This window comes from Orycteropus afer, unplaced genomic scaffold, assembly GCF_000298275.1.
Source record: "Orycteropus afer afer isolate SDZICR_OR568_19922 unplaced genomic scaffold, OryAfe1.0 scaffold00090, whole genome shotgun sequence".
In the NCBI taxonomy this organism is placed as follows: Eukaryota; Metazoa; Chordata; class Mammalia; order Tubulidentata; family Orycteropodidae; genus Orycteropus; species Orycteropus afer.
The window spans coordinates 2381398-2397380 of NW_006921677.1; positions in this window are offsets into that span (position 1 = coordinate 2381398).

Here is a 15983-nt window from a genome sequence, read left to right on the forward strand (position 1 = left end):
CAATCCTACTTCCGTAGTGATACTGCCTCGGAAACCCAAGGAGGGGTCGCTATGAGTCGGGGCTGACTCGACGGCACATAACAATAACAACAACATTATTACTATGTTTTACCACCTATAAATTGTGGACAGCAATACTCAACTCCCTACGTTATTTGAGAACTGGGGTTAATTTAAATGAAGTACAAGTGCATCACTTGACCCATGAGAAAACCAAACTCACTGCTGTTGAATTGATTCCAACTCATAGCAACCCCTCCTTGGGTTTCCGAGGTGGCATCTCTATGGAAGTAGAGTGCCCAGTCTTCCTTCTGAAGAGTGGCAAGTGGGTTTGAACCTCCAGCCTTCTGGCTAGCAGTCAAATCCCTTAGGCACTATGCCACCAGAGCTCCCCGGCCCATGAGAGGTTCTCAGTAAATTATAGCTGTGATTGCTTACATATTGCTATGATGCTGGAAGCCATGCCACCAGTATTTCAAATGACAACAGGGTCATCAATGGTAAACAGGTTTCAACCAGACTAAAACAGACTAGGAAGAAAAGACGGTGATCTGAAAATTAGCAACCTAATGGCCACATATTGTGATTCTCTGGATCACAACAGAATATTGTTTGATATACTGTTGGAAGATAAGCCCTCTAGGTTTGGAAGGCACTATGCAATAGCTGCAACAATGGACTTAAACATACCAATGATCATGAATATGGCACAGGACTGGGCAACGTTTCATTCTATTGTACATGAGGTCACCATGAGTCAGAGCCAACCTGACAGCAACTAATAACAATGTTTAATAACAGTGATCTACTGTTAGATAGGTAGAGACAAGTATTGATTTGGGTGAAGAGAAGAGCAATGTACCAAAAGTGAGTGATCAACAACACAGTAGCATTGAGGAAGAAGAAGACATAGAGAGGTGCATGGGAAGTACAGACAACAAAGATGAACCCTTTTGTACATACAGTACTGCATTGTCAGTGAAGGCAAATATTGATATATGGGTGGATAGATGGGTGGACAGGTTAAACTATTAGGTATGTCTATGCAGGGGGGAGTATGCCCAAGACCATGTATAGGGTTGGTAGACAATGTTTCTACAAGTGTATTTGTATGTTCTGCAAGAATTTCCAGGTATATAGTAGAGTTGACAAGGGACAAAGTTGTAATCACTTCTTGGCCACAGCCAGCTACCCAGAGGGAGCAAATAGTTGGACCTGTGGGCTGGGGACCATAGTAGCAGGGGATATGAAGATCAATTGGCATAATATGCCACACAAAAACATTGTTCCACATCCTGCTTTGGCAAATAGTAACTAGGATCTTAAAAGCTTGCAAGTGGTCATCTAGATGCAATGATCGATCTCTTCTTGTGCAGAGCAAAGAAAAATGAAGAAAACCAAAGATTCATGGAAACAATTAGTTCAAGTGACTGGTACACCATGTGATCCTCAGCCTATACGACTCTGAGACCAGAAAAACTATATGGTGCCCGACTACCACTGTCAACCATTTAAAGGGGAATCTATGTAGGAGATCCTGGATAGAGTGGGAAAGCAATGTGGAACAAAACTCATAATCATTGAAAAAAAAAAAAAGGACCAGGTTTGCTGGCCTGATAGAGCCTGATGGAACCACTGAAACTATGGCCCCTAGCTGCCCTTCAGGTCTGGAACTGAACCCAGTCCTGTGACTTTCACCCAAACAAAAGACAGGCATATGAGCTGAACATTTACATTAGGTAGATACACTCCTTGGAGAGATCAGTCATGGAAGAATAGAAGGGCTGAGTATGCACAAGGAGACAGCTCAGGAGGCAGAAGTGCATGGGAGGGAAGGACACAGGGAAGAGGTAACTGTGGGGAGGAAGTGGGAGGGGAGCTGTTGCATTGTGAAAAATTACAGTCACTGTCATAAGACAGAGTGTATGTGAGCTGCTGTATGGAAAGTGAATTTGCTCTATAAACTTACACCCAAATCACAATTTTTTTTTTTTTTTTTTAAATAGTGATCTAACAGAGAGATGAGAGGCTGATGTCAAAGAAGGGTCCATTCAGAGCAGTAATCCTCCAGATATATTCCCAGGAGCCCTAGATATTTGAGAGTTAAGAAAAGTGGAGGGGAGACTCTACCCAATTCTACTCGTTTTACTTCAATCAGATCACTTCTGTTTCTGTCTGGGCTATTTTTTATGTTTTGGACAAGAGTTCCCTTGAATAAGAAAGAGTCACTGGGTTGGCTCCCGATACCAACTACTCAGAAAGGGATCTAATTGGAGAACCTGGGTAGAATGGGGGGAAAAATGTAGAACAAAATTCAAAAACACAAAAATGACAAGAATTACTGGTAGGATAGAGACTGGTGGAACCCCTGAGATTATGCCCCGGGTTATCCTTCAGGCCTGGAACTGGCTCACTTCCATGGATTAGCTCTCAGTCCAGCAGTGGAAAGACCTACAAGTAGAGCACCTACCCCAGGGAGATGTACCCAACTACCTTAGAGAGACGCACCCCTTGGATCAATCAATCATGAGACGTCAGAAAGGCAGCATTCACAAAGAGGGAAAGTTGGACTGACAGGGATGCATTGATAAGAAGGGCACAGGGAAGGGGGAGTCACAGGGAGGAGATGGTGGAGAGCTCTTTATGGTTGGGGAGTGTAATTGGGGCTGTGAAACCAAATGTTAATGAACTGTTGAGAATAAAATAAATCTGCTTCATAAATTTGCACTCAAATCACAATAAAAAATTTTGAAAAAAAGAGTTGCCTTGAATAAAAGAGGCTGCATCTAAAAAGAAAAGTTAGGAAATATCTGGCCTATGGGGAAATAATTATGAGAGGAAACCTAACATCAAGGTTAAGAACATAAGCTCTGGGATTCAACTACTTGGATTGAAATTCTAGCTCCTACCTGAATGCTCTCTCAATACATTAATTACCTTGCTGTAAAATCACAAGACCTAACCCCACTAACAGTTGTAGGAATAAATGAGAAAATACCTAAGCCTTTAGCATAGTGTACAGCCAATTATGCATACCCAATAACCATTAGTATCATTCTCATTACCTGCCGAATGAGGTGGGGGTCTTAGAGTGGCTTTTTCTTCCAGGGCATATGAGCTCCATCTGCAGAAATGTGTTGAAAGAAGTTATTTTTCTTGAGGGTGTCAAATGGCTCCTAGGAAAATATAGCTCAGCTTCTGAAAGACTTAGAAATGATGGCATCTGTTTTGTTTTGGGGTTTCTCTGTGTGTATATGTGTGTGTGTTTAAGGAATAGCTTAATTATCTAATTTGAGAAATGAATGTTTTACTTGTTCTCAGGATTTAAACAACTTTTTCAGGAATGTGGATAGAAAGCAAATGTTCAGCAGCTGTCCCACCACAACAGACTAATCATATCTGCAGTTGCATCTCATCTGCATATGTAAATCTATTAACAAAATACATTATATCTGATTACTCTCCAGACAGTATATTTTATCATAGATACAGATACTCCAGAGCACCAAGACTGCAGAGTATCACAGAGTATGCACATGTACCCACATACACACACATACACACTTCCCCAAACTAGACTTTCAGTTAATTTAAAAACCAGGCAATAGGAGACCTTGGAGAACTAGTACAAGGAAGAACTTTTCTTCAGGCTGAGCTTTTGTCTAATCTTAGGTTCTCAAAGCTATCTACATTCCTGGACTGTATTTGTCTTAGTTGTCTTGTGCTGCCAGAACAAAAAAAATACCACAAGTAGGTGGTTTTGTTGTTAATGTTGTTGTTAGGTGCTATAGAGTCGGTTCTGACTCATAGTGACCTGATTACAACAGAATGAAACACTGCTTGGTCCTTCTCCATCCTCACAATCACTGCTGTTTGAGCCCACTGTTGCAGCCACTGTGTCAAGCCATCTCACTGAGGGGCTTCCTCTTTTCTGCTGATCCTCTACTTTACTAAGCATGATATCATTCTCCAAGGACTGGTCCCTCCTGATAATATGTCCAAAAAACAAAAACAAAAAAACACCAAACTCACTGCCATTGAGTCAGATCCAACATGTCCAAAGCATATGAAATGATGTCTCACTATCCTCCCTTCTAAGGAGCATTCTGGCTGGATTTCTTCCAAGACAGATGTGTTGATGCTTCTGGCAGTTCACGGTACTTTCAATATTCTTCACCAACACCAAATTCAAAGGCATCGATTTTTCTTTGGTCTTCCTTATTCATTGTCCTGCTTTTGCATGCATATGAGGTGACTGAAAATACTATGGCTTGGGTCAAGTGCACCTTAGTTCTCAAAGTGGCATCTTTGCTATTTAACACTTCAAAGAGCTCTTTTAGAGCAGATTTTCCCAATGCTATATAACCTTTGATTTCTTGGCTGCTGCTTCCCTGGGCATTGATTGTGGATTCAAGTAAAATGAAATCCTTGACAACTTCAATCTTTTCTCCATTTATCAAGATGTTGCTTATTGTTCCAGTTGTGAGGAGTTTTGCTTTCTTGATGTTAAGTCGTAATCCATATTCAAACTCACTGCCGTTGGGTTGTTCCCAATTCATAGCGACCCCTCCTTGAAGAGGCAGTTTCTACGGAAGTAGATTAGAATTTATTGTCTCACAGTTTTGAAGGCTAGCAGTCCAAATTAGGGGCTCTAAGGGAAGATCCTTCCTTGTTGGTGTTCCTTTCCTGGGTGTTTCTTGGTATTGCTTGGTGTTGCTTGGCAACTTGTGGATGTATCTTCACATGGCAGCTGTCTTACCCTGTATGTGTCTCTCCTAGTCTATCTATTTTCCCTTTTTGTAAGAGATCGCTCCAAAAGTTTCAGGTATAGGATCCACCCTACTCTGGTCTGGCCTCATTAACATAACAAAAGAAAAATCCTTTTCCCAAACAGAGTCACATTCGCAGGTACAGGAATTAAGACTTTAATACATCTTTTGGGGGGACACAATAGTCGATAACAGTATTCCCAGCACCAGTTGCTAGGACTTCACAGCTTCCAAGAACAGAGATAAATGTCTTTTCCCTATCAAGATGGCATCCACTACAGTACCCTCTGATTTGTTTTAGTAGAAGTTGGGCTAGTTTTAGAAGCAGAGAGGTGTGGCTTCTCTCCCAAGGGAGGAAAAGAACTTCAGACACAGTTCTCACCTCAGCTAGGTTAAGCTAACCTGTGGTCTTTGGAAATCCACTGAAGCAGCACCAATCCATCTTCTCAATCATAACAAAATAATACATTCTCTTCAAGTCACAAGAGAGCATGCTTAGTAAAGAAGACCCTGTTGAGCTCTTAAAGGGAAGTGATTAACTATGCAATTTGTCCACCAGATGCAAACATATCAGACAAAGGATTCAGGTCATTCTCAACGGTCAATAAACATCTTATTTCTGAGGCAACTAATTAACCCACTAAACCACATTACCACAAGACATTTCTGGGCCATTGTACAGCAAGATGGTCCCAATGAGGAATATGTTGTTGCTGTTGTTAGTGGCCATTAAGTCGATTCTGGGTCATGGAGACCCTATGTATTACAGAGCAGCTCAGGATTCTCTTGGCTGAAGTCTTCACAGATAAGCAGATAATAAGGCTTTCATATCTTGGCAGTTCTAACTACCAACCTTTAGTTTATCAGTTGAGTACAAACCATTTGCACTACTCAGGGAACTTTGAGAATGTGTGTTGCTGTTGTTATGTGCCCTCGAGTCAGACCCAACTCAAAGAGACCCTCCTTGGTTTTCCGAGGCAGTATCACTACAGAAGTAGATTGCCCCATCTTCCTTCCGAGGAGTGGCTGGTGTGTTTGAACCGTCAGCCTTCTGGTTAGCAGTCAAGTGCCTTAGAAACTATGCTACCAGAGGTCCTTTGAGAATGCACAGACTAACCAATTCTGTCTTCCACAAACTTGCTGACTCATGCAAACTTGAGAATGGAAGTTACCTTAAAAATCTATTTAGCCCAGCTTCCTCATTTTACATGTGAAACTAAAAATGGGTGGAGACCATCCAGCCTCACATACAGACCTTAAATGATAACCGGTGTCCCTATGCAGGTCAGAGAACATAACAAATGTGCAGAAAAATTTTAATGATCCAGAATATTAAAGAAATACAATTATCTGGACAGCACAGTTAAAATAATAAGTTGTAAACACTTCAAGGCATTTTGGAAAACTTTCATGGAAAGTCTCCTGGAAAACTTTCTAAGACACTCTTCAGAAACTGAGCAGTTGAGTAGGGTACAGAGGGTATATGAAGTAAGAGTGCACAGGTGGCCCAGGAGTCACCAAGAATTGGGTTTTTTTGTGTGTATGTGTTTGGGTGTGTGTGTGGGTGTATGTGAAGAAAGCAAAAGTCTCCACCATTAAGTTGTTTTTGCTCACAGGTTCTGGTCATGAGGTCAGATCTCTTTCTGTGATAACCAATTGAAATCAAATCCAACAAATTTTCTCACCCTCCAAGAAGGACACATCCTCTTACTCATCACTGTTACTTGTTAATTCCCTTTGGCTTATTAATCGCTTTCAAATTATTATTAATAATTGGCATGATGAACACAGTTCATTCAACAAATATTTACTGAGCACCTACTATGTCTCTGGCACTGTTCTAAGCAGTAGGAAAACAGCAGAGAATGGAACAGATTAAAATTCCTGCCCGCTTTGAACTTATATTCTAGTGGAGAACACAGACAATAAACAAAGTAAATATCTGTGGAAAAACATTAAAAAAAAAAAACCCTCACTGTTATCGAGTCAATTCTGACTTATAGCAACACCCATTGGGTTTCTGAGGCTATAAATCTTGACGGAAGTAGATTGCCCCATCTTCCTTCCTCAGAGCAGCTGGTGGGTTTGCTCACCTTCTGGTTAACAGCCAAATGCCTTATCCACTACATCACCAGAGCTCCTTGTGGTAAAACATAATAGTCATTAAATGGGAATAAGCATCAAGGAGAAGAATAAAGCAGAGAAGAAAGCAGTGGAAGTCAAGGTTTAAAGGGGCAGCCAGGGAAGGCTTCCTGAGAGAGGTGCATTTGAGTAAAGATCTCCAGGAGGTGAAGGAGTGAGCCAGGTGGATACAATCAACCACAGTCCTTCCTGGTTAATTCATACTCTTTCAATTCACTTGCACTGATCAGAGACCCCAGATCCATACCACATTTTCAGAATTAATAAAATACCCAAAAACCCTTTACAGGACATATATATGAACACAAATTATCTCATGTAACCTCTCGATAAGATCATTTAATATCAAAGTCATAAGCTGAAGCAGTAAAGCAGCACTGCAGAACAGGGAATTAGTGAAAATGTTTCCAGAAACCATCACCGTTTTCTCATTATGAACACTATAGGTGTCTAGCAGGGATCACCTCACTTGTCACAAATATGCCTATTGCTTTCACTGATGATTTTTTTGTTTTGCTTTTTCTTATGCTGTTGTTATTGTGTGCTTTCGAGTCGGACTCGACTCATAGCTACTCCTCCTTGGGTTTCTGAGGCAGTATCACTAGGGAAATAGATTGCCCAACCTTCCTTCCGAGGAGTGGCTGGTGGATGTGAACCTCCAGCCTTCTGGTTAGCAGTCAAGTGCTTTAGGCACTATGCTACCAGAGCTCCCAGTTAACAAATACTCATCCAAGCAGTTGTCAGTAGTTAACAAAGTAATAAGGAAGAAAACTACACAGACTTCACAGTAAGAGGAACTGGGCTCAGTTCTGGTTCCAACCACTTACTAGTTTTTGATCTTGAACATATATTCATTTATCTGAGCTTATTTTCTGATTTCAAATTGGAGAAGATGATCCCTACTTCATGGAGCTGTAAGGATCATTCATCGTAAATGTACTGAATGCCTTCTAAGAGCTGTGCCAAGTCTTGGGAATTTAATCAAGAAAAGCTAATGAGTTCCTGTCTTTAGCTGAAAGAGATAATTTTCAAACGCAATAAACGGGCAGTTAGAGTAGAATGTAACTGATGCCATGATTGGGAAAGTACAGGATATTACTTTATGGGAACACACCAAAGAATCCAACTCACAGGTGCTTTAGGTACCAAAACCAAAAAACAAACACACTGCCATCGAGTCGGATCTGACTCATAGTGACCCCTCATTGGGTTTCCAAGGCAGTATCACTACGGAAGTAATTGCCCAACCTTCCTTCCAACTCGACAGTCACTTCCTTCCACTCGAGGAGTGGCTGGTGGGTTTGAACTGCCAGCCTTCTGGTTAGCAGTCAAATGCAGGCACTACGCCACCAGTGTTTTAGGTCCCATTGCTGTCAAGTCGGATCCGACTCATAGCGGCCCCTCCTTGGGTTTCTGAGGCAGTATCACAATGGAAGTAGATTGCCCAACTTTCCTTCCAAGGAGTGGCTGATGGGTTTGAACCACCAGCCTTCTGGTTAGCAGTCAAGTGCATTAGGCACTACACCACCAGAGCTCCCTAGTCCTTTAGGTAAGACCTCCCAAAAGAAGTGGTCAGTCATTTTCACCATAGTGTGAATTTTGAAACACCATCTCCGAAAATCAGCTTTTATAGGAAGTCAAGAGCCCTTGTTAGGATAAAGGGGATTACAGGGTATCATAAACACTCTCCCATTTTATCAAGCAATGTAGTCGAAAGGCCAAACTCAGGTTTAGTTATTCCTCATATTTCCCTCTTATGCACATAGAGAGAGAAAAAAAGCCAAAGACACTGGGCAACTGTGAATTGTTATTTGACTTCTTGTTGGGTGACATTAAATTGGTTCTGACTCATAGTGAACCTTGTACAATGGAAGGAAACGCTGCCCAGGCCTGTGTCATCCTCACAATCATAGCTGTGTTTGAGCCCATTGTTGCAGCCAATGAATCAGTCTATCTCATTGAGGGTTCTCCTCTTTTTCACCAACCTTCTGCTTTACCAAGCATGATATCCTTCTCAGAGACTGGTCTTTCCTGTAATATGTCCAAAGTAAATGAAGTCTCAGCACCCTTGCTTCTAAGGAGGATTCTGGCTGTCTTTCTTCTTGTTAAGAAGGACAAACCAGTCCATGCTCCCCTTCTTTGTGCTTGTCTTTGTCTATTCTCTGTCATGAAATACTAGAAGGAGGAATGAGGAATTCAATCTATTTTAAAACTCGCAACTGTTAAATGCTAGCCACCCAAATATTCACAACCATTTTGATTGGGGACAGGTGATGAGCCTGCTGATTACACAATGAAAGATATATTTAGAAGCCCCAGACAGTAGGGTCTCAAAGGGAAGGTGACAATTAATCTCTGAGCTAACACCTTGTTTTACACCAGTAATTTGAGAGACAGAGAGTCTCCTCAGGTGGTTCTTTTAATTCAATTCTTCTCCAAAAGAACTAAAATGAAAGGAAGGTAAGAGCACTCAATTTCATTTTCCCCCGGTACAGTTAATACAGCCTGTGACATCACAGAATCCAGCATCACAATCATCAAAATCTGTTTCCAAATGAAAGCAAAGACCAACAACAAAGCAGAGGAACCATGCATGAGAAAAATAGATGAGAATTTAAACTATAGTAACTGGGTGGTGCAAATGGTTAACACACTAGGCTGCTAACCCAAAGGTTGGAGGTTTGAGTCCACTCAGAAGTGCCTTGGAAGAAAGGCCTGGCAATCTACTGCCAGTAAATCAGCCACTGAAAACCCTACAGAGCACAGTTCTACTCTGACACTTATGGGGTCACCATGAGTCAGAGATGACTTGATTGACAACTGATATTGCTACTGGTAACCGAAAGGTAGAAAAAGCAGAGGTGAACCAGTCATCATCAAATGTTGAAAGGATCACTTGTATATCTAAAAGTGTGATCTTATGGGGAGAGGACAGGGACTAAAATGTGTTATGTCTCTACCATCAGGCAGAAGCTAGCCTGGCCATTTTGCAAACATTTCCTTGTTTTATTGCTCAAGATCATCTAGCTAGTAAGCGATGGAGCACGGCCTGACTTCAAAGCTCTTCATGTACCCCACCAGAGTCTGCATGACCTGAGCTTAGAAGACAGCCAATTCTGTGAAGGAAATAGGAGAAAAACCTAAAGGGATTTCTTGTTTGGTTTTTGTTATTTCCTTTTATAAAGAAAATAATGAAGAACCTGTTGAGTGTTTCTGGATAACTATTTCTGGATAAAGCTTTCACTCAACAATACTGCAGGTAGTCCCTGACTTACAATGTATCTTAGTTATGACGAAGGACACTTATGATCTGCTGTTTTTTTGTTTGTTTTACATTTTATCATTAGTAATATGTACTACATACAGTATTGCAGCACATATTTTGCTGATGTTATCATTCTCAGCTGTTCACTCACATGTTCAAAGACAAAGATCAGATTTATAAAGATATTGATAATAACAGGCTTTAATAATGAAAACTAAAGAGAGAGAGAGAGGGGGGTATTTGATTTATTCAGAACCGACTTATGATGGAGTCATTGGAACTGAACCCCATCATAAATCAGAGGCTCCTGTATGTTGACCAGACACTGTGCCAGGCACAAAGGACATAAAATGAATAAGACAGTCCTTTCACTCAAGGAGAGGGAGGTAGACGAGTATATCACTTCCAAACCAAAAACCAAACTCACTGCCATCAAGTTGGATCCGACTCATAGCAACCCTTCCTTGGGTTTCCAAGGCGGACTACAGAAGTAGATTGCCCAACTTTCCTTCCGAGGAGTGGCTGGTGGGTTTGAACTGCTGGTCTTCTGGTTAGCAGTCAAATACCTTAGGCACTACACCACAAGAGCTCCCAGTATATTACTTACAGTGGTAATATTGACCATCTTTCTGGAGTCTAAAACTCATAAAGATCCCAAAAGATCTAAGAAATAGTCATATAAGAATAGTGATAAAGTCTAATAAAGGTATAAAGATAACTTTAAGGACCAAAAACCAAACTTACTGCCGTCGAGTCAGATCTGACTCATAGCGACCTCTCTTTGGGTTTCCGAGGCAGTATCACTACAGAAGTAGATTGCCCAACCTTCCTTTTGAGGAGTGACTGGTGGGTTTGAACCCACAGCCTTCTGGTTAGCAGTCAAATGACTTAGGCACGTAATATATATATATATAGTTTTTGTTATTAGTTGCCATCGAGTTAGCTCCAACTTGTGGTGACACCATGTATGACAGAAACATTGCCCTGTCCTATGCTAGCTTTGCAACAGTTGATATGTTTGCATTTGTTGTGGTGGTCACTATGTATTTTGAGTGTTTTTCAATCTAGGGGGCTCATCTTCCAGCACTATATCGGAGAACAATCTGTTGTAATCCATAGGGTTTTCACTGGTTAATTTTTAGAAGTAGGTCACCAGGCCTTTTTTCCTAGTTGTGGGAGAAAGATGTGGCAGTCTGTTCCCATAAAGATATACAGTCTTGGAAACCCTGTGGGGAAATTCTACTCTGTCCCATAGGGTTGCTCGAAAGTGGAATTAACTCAACAGTAATGGGTTAGGTTTTTGTTTTTCTTCCTAGTCTTTCTTAGTCTAGAATTTGCTGAAATTTGTTCACCATGAGTGACCCTGCTAGTATTTGGCATAGCTTCTAGCATCAAAACAACATAAGTACAAACACAGTACAACAGACTGACAGAGAAGTGGTGGAGAGAGAGAGAGAAAGAGAGTGAGAGAGAGCCCTGGTGGTACAGTGCTTAAAACACTGTGCTGCTAACCAAAAGGTTGACAGTTTGAAAACTTATGAATCAAAATTGAAATTTATTTCATCTGTATATAAATCTGTGGGTTCTGAGATAGGGTATAGATTAAAAAAAAACTAGCCTCCATGAGGTTTGTGACTGCCTGAGACCACACAGATTGCAGGTGGCAAAGCTAGAATTGTTGTTGTTGTTGTTATGTGCCATCAAGTCGGACCTGACTCACAGCGACCCCTCCTCGGGTTTCTGAGGTAGTATCACTACGGAAGTAGATTGCCCCATCTTCCTTCCTAGGAGTGGCTGGTGGGTTTGAACCGCCAGCCTTCTGGTAGTAGTCAAGTACTTTAGGCACTAGCTACCAGAGCTCCTAAGCTAGAATTATCTCCCAATTAATTTAACTTCAAAGTCCATATTCTTCCCACTTTACACAGAGATGGGAGACACCGGAAAAATCTAGGGAAAGTGCTTAGAGAAGTTCTTATTATCAGACAAGACTGTTGTTGTTGTTGTTGTTGTTGTTGTTGTTGTTATGTGCCGTCGATTCGGCCCCGACTCATAGCGACCCCTCCTTGGGTTTCTGAGGCAATGTCATTACAGAAGTAGGATTGCCCAACCTTCCTTCCGAGGAGTGGCTGGTGGGTTTGAACCGCCAGCCTTCTGGTTAGCAGTCAAGTGCCTTAGGCACTGTGCAACCAGAGCTCCCCAGACAGGACTAGAAGAGACATATCTTTTGGCCAACTCTTTTTCCTTTCTGGAACCAGCCAAGATACAAAGAAGGTTTTTGGTAAGCTACTTTAATCTGTCTTGCAAAGAGGTTAGGTACTAGTATATTCAATCATTTATTACAGGGCAACAAAAAGCCCTTCCTATTAGCTGAAGCTGGGTTATGGAAAGGCTCTTTTAGTGCTAATCCCATCTAATCCTAACACTGCCTTTAGGCAGTTTCCTTGAGACATATGACCAAATTTTATAAGATTAAATGTATGTGTGTGGAGTAGATGCTTTAGAAGGATTTCCCCAAGGAGCGGCTCCTTTCTCTTCCTAAGTGGGGCTTTGCGGGCTTTACTGCTTTAATTAACCATAATGAGTCTGAATCACCCCAAGCACTAATCTTTTTTCCTAGTTTTAAAAGTGTTCTTATAGTACAAGCCCACTGATGGCACACTACTTGCTGAGAATGGATACAACGCTGCCTGATTCAAACCCCAAAGGAGATTGTAGTCTTGTGCAATGTTAACAATGGCCCCTCCACCAGGTACCCATCCCTGAGAGTTCCAGTTGAACCTGAGGGGGTCACCTAGCCATTTGGGCCTAACTAGGATGACTGAAAGAAGCTATGGTGGCATAGTGGGTGACACCTGGCTGCTAGCCAGAAGGTCAGTGGTACAAACCCACAAACTGCTCCACATGAGGAAGATGAGGCAAACTACTTCCTTTAAGATTTAAAGCCTTGGCAACCTAATGGGAGTCTCTATGAGTCAGCATCGACTCAATGGCAGTGGGTTTGGTGTATTGGTTGGGATGACTAAGCAGCTACCACATTTGTAAGGCCAAGCACTAAGGCTTCAGAATGGAAAACAGCCAACAAGAGCTTAATGTTTTATTGGGAAAAAAGGGAGGGGGGGATGGTGGTGTAGTGCCTAAGGTTTTTCACTGTTAACCAGAAGGCTGGCAGCTCAAACCCACCAGCCACTCCTCGGAAGGAAGATTGGGCAACATACTTCCATAGAGATACCACCTCAGAAAAGGTAGAAGTATAAGGAAGAATATGACACGAGAAATCTTTTAATCTCTGTGTGTGTTCTGTATTTCACAACCTTATTGTGAGCTCCTTGAGGCCAAAACTAAATCTGTTGAATTGTTTTCCTGTCACCCAGAATAATGCCTTAGGATTCTTACTCAATAAACTTGCATGGATAAAGATGATTGACTTAGTTATCTAGTGCTGCTGTAACAGAAATACCACAAGTGTTGGCTTTAATGAACAGAAATTTATTTTCTCACAGTTTAGGAGATTAGAAGTCCCAAATCAGGGCATCGGCTGTGGGGAAAGACTTTCTCTTTCTGCTGGTTCTGAGGGAAGGTCCTTGTCTCTTCAGCTTCTATTCTTTGGCTCTTTGGTGATCTTCATGTAGCGTGACATCTGTCTTCCCCCATCTCTGCTTCTTCACTTGCTTGATTAATCTCTTTTATATCTTACAAGACATTGACTCAACCTGGAATTGAACTCACTCTCATGACTTAACTTTCAGCCAAACAATAGACAGGCCTATCTACAAGGTGAACAATTACACCAGGTAGGTGCATTCATTAGTACAATCAAACATGGGCCATCAGAAGGGCAGCATTTGCACAGGAAGAAAGCTCAGAGGGAAGGAATGCACAGGAAAGAAGGACCCACGGAAAAGGTAGCCACAGGGAGGAGGTTCAAAGAGAGTCATTACATTGTAGGCATTGCAATCAATGTCACAAAACAAAATGTGTATGAACTGTTAAATGGAAAAGGAATTTGGTATGTAAATTTTCACCCAAATCACAATAAAAAGTTCAGGCAAAAAAAGAAAAAAAGAGATTGACTCAGGGCATATTCTACACTAATATTCTCTCATTAACATAGCAAAGAGAACCCATTCCCAAATAGGATTATAATCACAGGTACACAGAAAACAAACCAAACTCACTGCCATAGAGTTGATTCCAACTCATAGCAACCCCCAATGGGTTTCCAAGGCTGTAAATCTTTATGGAAACAGACTATCTCCTCTTTCTTCCATGGAGTGCCTGGTGAGTTTGAACCACTGACATTTTTGGTTAACAGCCAAATGCCTTAACCACTATACTACCAGAGCTCCTTAACCACAGGTAAAAGGATTAGGATTAAAAACACATATTTTGAGGGGACATAATCTATAACAATGACCTTGCATACTTCTGTGTGATAACTTCTTTTTAAATTGAAAACAGCAACTCTATACGTTATTTCCTGAATGACTAGTTTTATGTATTTTGAAGCTTTGTTATGACTGTATGCACATTAAGGATTTTGTCTTTTTGATGAATCCATTCTTTTATCATTATAAAATGCTCTTCTTCATTGTGGTAGTTAAGTTTGTGTGTCAACTCAGCTGGACCTGGTTGAGTGACTGGGTAACTAGATGTAGTTATTCCCCATGGTGAAATTAGTAATTAACTCCATGGTGGAATCTATTGGAGCAGCTGAGTAGCTGCTTTAGGGATGTGGTCTGCTTCCTGTATATAAGAAGCAGCTTGGAAGAAGGTCTCCAGCTTATGGTATGCTTGAACCCTGCTGCATGTAGCTGAGTCATTGTTCAGCAGCCTGCCATGCTCTGCCCATCTTGGGTCTTTCAATGGACTTGAATCAATGGCCTACGGTGTGGTTTGGTAGTATCGGGAACCGTGCCTGTTCACTTGTCAACCTTGAGTTTGTCAGCCTCAGCAGCCAGCAGTTGCCTGAATGAAGAGATGTTTCTAACTTCAGTGGGCTGGGAGCAAGAGACAGAGCTAAAGCCCAAGGTCGAGGGCCTTTCACCTAGCACCTAGAGCCTGGCAATTTGAACTCGGACTTCTAGCCCAAAACTGTAAGAGAATAAAACTCCTGCTTGTTCAAGCCATTCCCATTTGTGGTATATTTCTGTTAGAGTGGCACAACGTAACCAAAACATTGATCTGCAGTAACATTCCTTGTCCTAAAGTATATTTTTCTGATGTGAATATACCTATTTTCCTCATTATATTTGCCTTCTTTTAAATCCTTCAGCATGTTTAGAACAAGTGGTTTACTGAAGTCCTTATGTGCTAATTCCATGACATGAATCTATTATTTCTGGACCTATTCCTATTGACTAATTTCTCCCCTCACTATGGACAACATTTTCATGCTTGCACAAGTCTAGCTAATTTTATTGGATACTAGTCACTGTGTATGTTATGTTGTTGAATGTGTAGATTTTGTTATTTTCCTTTACAAGGTGTCAAATTTTGATTTGAGAGGGGGTTGTTTGTGTATTAACTTGATCCATCTGAGGAGTACTTTAAGCTTTATTAGGGTGGGTCTAATTTAGCCCTTCTACTAGGGTGTGACATTTCCAGATTCTTTACTGAATTTCTTAAAGAGCCCTGGTGGCACAGTGGTTAAGTGCTCAGCTGCGAGGCAAAAGCTCAGAAGTTCAAACTCACCAATGGTTCCACAGGAGAAAAGCCTTGGTGATCTGTCCTAGTAAAGATTTTCCTAGGATACCCTTATGAGGCAGTTCTACTCTGTCCTACAGGGTCATTATGAGTCAGAATCAACT